The sequence below is a fragment of the Chamaea fasciata genome, unplaced genomic scaffold (assembly GCF_029207755.1).
Source record: "Chamaea fasciata isolate MVZ Bird 193981 ecotype frontalis unplaced genomic scaffold, bChaFas1.0.hap1 SCAF_12, whole genome shotgun sequence".
NCBI classification, from domain to species: Eukaryota; Metazoa; Chordata; class Aves; order Passeriformes; family Sylviidae; genus Chamaea; species Chamaea fasciata.
In genome coordinates this window covers 53709-60733 of record NW_027094097.1, presented here as the reverse complement: position 1 = coordinate 60733, position 7025 = coordinate 53709, and the positions used below count along the sequence as shown (strand labels likewise).

Here is a 7025-nt window from a genome sequence, read left to right as displayed (position 1 = left end):
ATTGTAGCTGACTAGGAGACAGCAGCCCAGTGACAGGAGGAATTTCTCTGAGGGAGAGGCAGCCTTCTTTGGCACCCGGCGTGGATTCACCTCCCCAGACATTTGAGAGATAAGTGGAGGGCTTGGAGCCACAGAGGGGATGAAAGCGGGGTACCAGGGCAGGGGTCAGCGGGAGGGATTTTTTGAGTCGGGTTTGGAGATGGGGATGTCCCAGATGTGACCCCTTAGGCTACATGAAGGGAAAGTCTCATTTTTCATCTCAGTGCTGAGGTGTGCAGGGCAGAGCAGTCCTGGTGTGTGTTGTGTCACTTGTCTGTTGTGCACTCTGTCTGTTTGGTGTCTTGTCTTTTCCTTTAGTCCTTTCAGGGGCCTGTCAAAACCCCTGGCATCAGTCTTAGCATTTCTGATCTCTGTGCTCCTCAGCCAGGTGCCTTTGTCTCAGCTGCTCGGACACTCATCAGAATCCATCTCTCTTCACAAGCATCCAGTCCGATGCCTTTTCAGGTCTTGTTCTGAGCTGTACTGACAGCCGTGCACCGCCCTGATCCATTCCGGCGGGTTAGGTCTTGTGAGAATGCAAAGACAGGTGGAGGATTCTGACCGTAGGATTCTCGGGCATCCATCTCTGCGTCTCTGGGGATAAGTCATCCCGATGGCATCTTGTTCCTGCAGGGTTCTCTGAGCCTGGCCAGCTCACCTTCCGTCTCACCTCGGTCATCTCATTCCGAGTTCTCTGGACCCTCAGGGTCGTTCTTCTTGCCCAGAGTTTTCTGTCCCTGTTGTGTCCCCTCGTTTGTCCTGTGCTGTGTCACGGGTGTTGGTGTGTGTTTGGCCCGGAGCTGCTCTGCCTTGCTGCTCAGTCTGGGTGTAGGGGTATGAGGGTAATAGTGCCGGGGGCTTGAAATTTGTGATGTGGGGTGTAGTTAGACTGTAGAGGGTATTCCTAGATTGCCACAAGATGTGTGGAGTTGTCAAGGTATCCTGCAGCACTCTGACTGTTGTCCTGACTTTGTTTCAGATGCAGAGGGATGAAATCCGTGGCAGAGCCCCCCATCCTGGGTGAGGGGCTCCCCTGAGAAGATTGATCGCTATTCAAGGTGAGAGTCACACATTTCACATTTATTAGCACTCCAGTGCAGGCCACCTGCGTTTACAGCTTCAAACAAGTGAGTCCCTTGGTAACCCCCCTGGGCAGCAGCTGGAGCCTGCTCCGGGCTGGGCTGAGGGAGCAAACACTTGTGGCTGACACAGCTCCACACTGAGGGTGCTTGGGAAAACACCTGCCTTGTCCTGGATTGTTTTTTTTTTTGAGCTTTTGACAAGGTTTTAATCATCACCTTGGGAAAAATAAATGGTAAGGACTGAAAACATGAGAGGCTGGCAGGTTATATGCACGAAAGACAACTTTTTTTTTCTTAAATATTTGTGCAGCCTATATCTTAATTTTGAGACTCTTTTTTGGTCAACTTTATTGTAAAACCCCCTTATTTTCAAGTTAGCTGCTTCAATAATGAATTTGTTTTACAAATAGCCGCTAATGTCCGAAGGTTAAAGCACTAACACCAACATCCCACCTCTTTTATTTTTGCAGCAAAATTTTATCTTTACTAAACTTGAAACTTGATGTTTTTGCAGGTAGTAAGTTAAAGAAGGTGTTTATCTGCCCATCACTGATAGTCAGGGTCATGAAGAAATTGCTCTAGTGTTCTAAAATAAATGCAGATTTTTAGGCCTCTCCCATTCTCTCTGACTAGCAGCATGTGAATTGATTTTTGATCTCCTTTCTGTTGGTGTCTGTGGGTTTTAAGCGGCATGGAGAAGGTGTCTGTGGACATGGCACCCAGGGAATGGTGCTGGGAAGGGCAGGATGGAAAGGAGCTGCTCAGGAATCCAGAGCAGCAGTGGAGTGGGAGCTGGTGCTGCTGCCTCAGTCACACCCTCCTGGACAGTCTGTGCAGTGATAATATTCCTACTTTCCTTCCTGAACCTGGGGTTGGAGGAGAACACGAGTCTTGGCATTGATGGAAAGGGGAACTCGAGGGAAAAACTGCTGTTTGTGTCCTTAGAGAGCAGTGGGAAGAGCCTGGGAGAAATCCTGGCTGGCTGAGGGATCCTTGTGTCCCCTCGGGAATAAATCCCTGCGTCTCCTCAGCCCTGCTGGTTTGCAGTAGCGTTTGTACACCTTTCGCTGCAGCTGTGGTTCTTAATAACTGGAAGTCCAGGGATTCTGGGCGATTCCCATAAGTTCTCCTGTTTTGTAGGAGCTGCACGGTGAGGTCAGCATTCTGAGGGAGGCCCTGGCACAGCTGCCAAGGGCAAGGAACGTGGAGCATCCCGGGGCTTCTCCCGCCCGAGTTTCTCCCGGAGCGTGCTGCGTGTCGTGCCGGATGTTTAACCCGGGTTTGGGGTGTTCTCCTGCAGTCCCAGCTCTAACTGCTGCCCCCGAGCCCTGGCCTTGCTCTGTCCCAGCACTGAACCTGGCAGGTGGGTGTGCTTTTCCAGCCCTTGAATCCCACGGGCAATCCCAGATTCCCGGAGCTCCCCGAGGCACAGCCTGGCCTCCCTCCCTGGGAGCTGCACCTCAGTCTGCCTGGACCAAGGCCATCCTGTTTGAGACTTTATTCCTGTTGCTTTTCCTCTTGCAGGTTGTGGGCAAAAAGGAGAGAGCCAGTAGGAAGTGAAGCCACTGGAAGGCCTTATCCCAGTCCAAGGTTGGATGGGAGTAACTGGACCTGTTGAATTCCCACTTCCCTTCAAATCAGAGCAGAGGAAGCAGATTTTAAACCATCATTCCATGAACTTTCACCAACTTCATGACTCTTGCAAAAGTTTTCAATGTTAGAAATTCCTGAGCTTGTTTTCCAGGCAGGCTTGGATTTAGATGTTATTCCTTCCTTTTAATTGAAGGAATAACTCTGATTTTCTCTCTGATTTTAGTAAGGGAATATTTATTTATTCCAATTTTCCATCCTAATTGGAATTTTTGTACCTTGTAGAGCACATTTCCAAGGAAATTTACCTAATTAATATTGGTAAATCAGCAATTGTCCAGCACCATCTCCACAAAATTCTGTGAATTCCCAAGAAAACTTTGAAGTATTTATTTGCCACGATTCGTCTCTTTGTAAAGTTCAATTTACTGCATTTTTAATTACATAAATGCCATTAAAACCTGAATCCAGGCCTAGCTGCTGTTCCTTGGACACAAGGGGCTGGTTCTTTCCTACCTTGGCACATTTGGATGTTTGTCCAAAATGAGCTTCCCGCTACAATAGAATTTGTTTCCAAGCAGAAGTGGGAATTGTCTAGAAAACCTTCTGTTCTGGGGGGCACTGGGTTTGTTTCCCTTATTGCTGCATAATTGAGGAAAGCCATGGCGCTTTTTTAGGCAGTGGCAGGAGGTGAGAGCTGCGTTTATTTAATTTTGTATTTTATTTTTTGTTATTTTTGTATTTTTGTGCTCTTTTGTTGTGGTTTTTCATGTTGCGTTTTGTGGTTTTTCAAAGACTTTTTCTTCAGTTTTTTAATTTTTATTTTTTTTCTTTAGCTATTTATTTACTTGTTAAAACTACTTTTCGTTTTTTATTTTTATTTTTTTTAAATTTTTTTTCCACTTTTTTGTTACTTTGAAATTTTTTTCTTTTGGTATTTTAATTTTATTTATTATTTTCTATAGTTTTGGTTTATTTTTTCATGTTTTCTTTGTTCCTTTTTTTTTTTCCCCATACTCTTTCTTCCCCCAGGCGCCTGGGGGTTTGGCTGTTGGCAAGAAAGATGAGAAATGACCTCGGTGCCCGCTGGACGTCCGGATGTCATAGAGAGCGCAGTTGGCAAAAGCTCTGTATTTTCTGCTCAATAAACATCCTGAAGGGAGAAAGCTGTGACCACCGTGGTGCCGTTTTTTCCTTCCCAGCCCCGACCAGGTCTCCTCCTACCCGTGCACAGTGTTACCAGCAGCAGCCTGCTGTCCAGGCTGTCGAGGCGTATTTCAGAGGGAGCAATAAAAACAAAGTAGATGTTTTATTTTGAACTCTCCGACCCTGCTTGTTTATTAGCAAAGAAATCCAAAACAAAGCGAACAAAAAAAGAAAACCCCCAAAATAAAATCCCCCGCAACCCACCAAAAAAACCCCATACAGATAGAGAAAATATGCCCATATTATCTAAATAAAGATTAAAACTTTACCCCTTAGAAAACCAGGCTCATTTAATTCAAATTAATTGTGTTTCTGATGTGTTAGGTTAATGAATTCATCTAGTGTAAAATATCGTTTAAAATATAAACAAACGAATTTAAAAAATAATGAAAAAGAAAAATAACAAAAAGTATAGGATATGAAAAATAATATCAATAAAAAATACACAATATATTATTACATACTACACGTTTTATAAATATATTTAATATACATAATATAAACATCTATAATGTACATAGTCATATTTAAATGAAATGTATTATTATTTATAACATTACATAATAAATAATAAATTATTTTATATATAACTTTCTATATTTAATATCTATAATAAATATAATAGTATAATAAACATAATACATGATGTATAATGTACATAATATAAAAGATGAATTGTAATGATGAATGTAAATATCAGAATCACAAAGATAAAAAATATTGAAATAGAGCCTGAACGAAAGGCTGTTTTGTTTCGGTCTGGTTGCTGGCAGGGTTCTCGCAGGTGTGCTCGGGGGTCTTTTGGGCCATTTATTCCGGACGCTGTTCGGAAGGGCATTCCTGGGCACGTTCGTTTATGGCTCCGCTCCGCGCCGCCGCGCGGCAGTGCTGCCACCCTGTGGGCAGAGAGCGGTAGTGCAGCTGTCCCCCTCCGCCCGTCCCGCCTGATCTGTGCGGCAATGCTGCCACCCTGTGGGCAAAGAGCGGTAGTGCAGCTGTCCCCCCCGCCCGTCCCGCCTGATCTGTGCGGCAATGCTGCCACCGCGTGGGCAAACAGCGGTAGTGCAGCTGTCCCCCGTGCCCGTCCCTCATGATCTGTGAGGCAATGCTGCCACCCTGTGGGCATACAGCGGTACTGCAGCTGTCCCCCCCGCCCGTCCCGCCTGATCTGTGTGGCAATGCTGCCACCCTGTGGGCAAAGAGCGGTAGTGCAGCTGTCCCCCGCGCCCGTCCCCGACGCGCGTGGCAGCCCCGCACTGTGAGCTCGGGGGCGGCGCTGCCGCCCGCCCGCCCGCAGCTCGGGGCCGAAAGGGAGGGATAAAGGCAAGGAGCCCGGGCGCGTGGCAGCCGGCTGCCTGCGCGCGCCACCCGGACCCCGGAGCCGTCCGGGCGCGATTTTCCGCGGCGTTTGCGGGTGTGCGGACACGGGATGGGGGCGCAGCGGCGCCGCGGGCTGCAGTCCATTCAGTCAGGCGCTTGTGGGAGGAGCCGAGGGGGCATTTTAGTGGGTTCCACTACCAAGATGGCGGCGAGACGCGAGGCGCCCGACCTTCCAAAAAGGGCGGCCAAAAGGGCGCGAAAAAATAAGGACCTTATAGGCGTTTAGCCAGACGCCTGCACAAAAACCCCGACTACGGCGCCGCCGGGACGCAATTTTCCGCGGCGTCTCCAGGTGTGGGGACACGGGCCGTGTGCTCAGCCGCGCCGCGCTTGCTTTTAAATTCGTGGATTTAGTCAGGCGTCTGTGTAAACACCTGCCGGGGGCCTTAGCGGTGCCGCAAAAAAAATGCCGGCGGAACCGGAAGTGGCCTCAGACGCAACCATGATGGCGGCAAGGAAGGGCGGAAGGCTCGTGGGGCTCGTCGCGGCCGAAAATCGCCGAGTGCAGCTCACACCCTGCAATGGCAAAAGCTGTTTTATTAAAACTCAGCCGAGAATTTTCCTCTTATTTCCAGGTCACAGGATATACTGAGGCTGAGAGGGATCCTAAAATCTGACTCTCAAGCGGACGGACCGTTTGAGAATCGAACTCAGCACCTTGGCATTACCCGGACTCTGCTCCAAGCAGCTGAACCAATCTCTGCATTATGGGGATGGACCTCCATAGGATGGCAACGCTTGGCCCCACTAAGGTAAGTGCATTGCCGCCTTCTCTGCCAAAGCTGCTTCACACACCAGCCCCTGGAATGGCTCGAGGGCAGAAGTGGCTGGCAGCTCACGACAGCACAAAGCTCTTCCAGTGACGCTGATTTCCTGTCCTTTCCAGGATTTACCCAGCAGCTGCCGTAAAAGTACTCACACAAAGTCTCTTTCCGGGCGGAAAGGAGCAGGACAAGTCCTGAGGCTTCCCTTCTTCCACGGCCAAAGCTCTGCAGAGAGGCAGGGCCGGTCCCACCCGCACAGGGGCGTTTCCTGCAGGTGAGTGTTGCCGGGCCAAAATGATGGCAGCTGCTGAGGCCGGGGCTGCTTTTCTGGCCGGAGGCCTCGGTGCCCCCCCGTGCCGCCTGCAGTGTCCCTCGGGGTTTCCTGCAGGTGTCCCGGGTGCCCGGAGGCGCAGGGAGGAAGGAGGCCGGCAGCCCCAGCGGGCCCAGCAGCCCTGGGATGATGTGCAGGGAGGAGCTGTGCCTGCGGGGCCCCGCCCGTGGCAGCGGCGGCCAAACGCAGGGCCCGGGGCCGGGCTCGGGGCTGGCACGGACACGGCCCCGGGGCTGCCGCGGCTCCTCGGCCAGGGGCTGCTCCCGCCGGGCACGGGGAGATGCTGCAGCCCGGACAGAGGCACCCACAGCCCAAGAGCTCCCCAGGGAACAGCTGGCATTGCCTGGGAACGGCGGCTCGGGCTGTCTGCAGAGGGGCTCAGACAGCAATTCCCACCTCCCGGAGCTCCCACACAGTTGCCAGGGATGTCCTGGCCACCCCAAATCCCCTCCCTTTCAGCCTGAGGACATCACCCGTCGGCAGCATTAAAGCCAATGTGCTCCTCCCTCACAGAAATTAAATCCAGAGCAACGGCCCTCGGAGATGCCTCAAAATCAAAGGTTTGAGTGGGATGGAGTTTCGTTTGGATGAAGTCTGGACTTTTCCAGGGAGCCGGCCGGAGTGCAGAAGCGA

At 50.4% G+C, this 7025-nt stretch overlaps 1 long non-coding RNA gene across 1 annotated transcript; it reads left to right on the top strand.

Moving 5' to 3' along the window:
• The first annotated feature begins 1006 nt into the window (after nt 1-1006).
• On the top strand, nt 1007-3994 carry LOC136295832 (uncharacterized). The gene is made up of 4 exons (XR_010722812.1): nt 1007-1097; nt 2262-2484; nt 2646-2711; nt 3744-3994. It is a non-coding gene; the product is annotated as an uncharacterized lncRNA (long non-coding RNA).
• Nucleotides 3995-7025: the final 3031 nt, after the last annotated feature.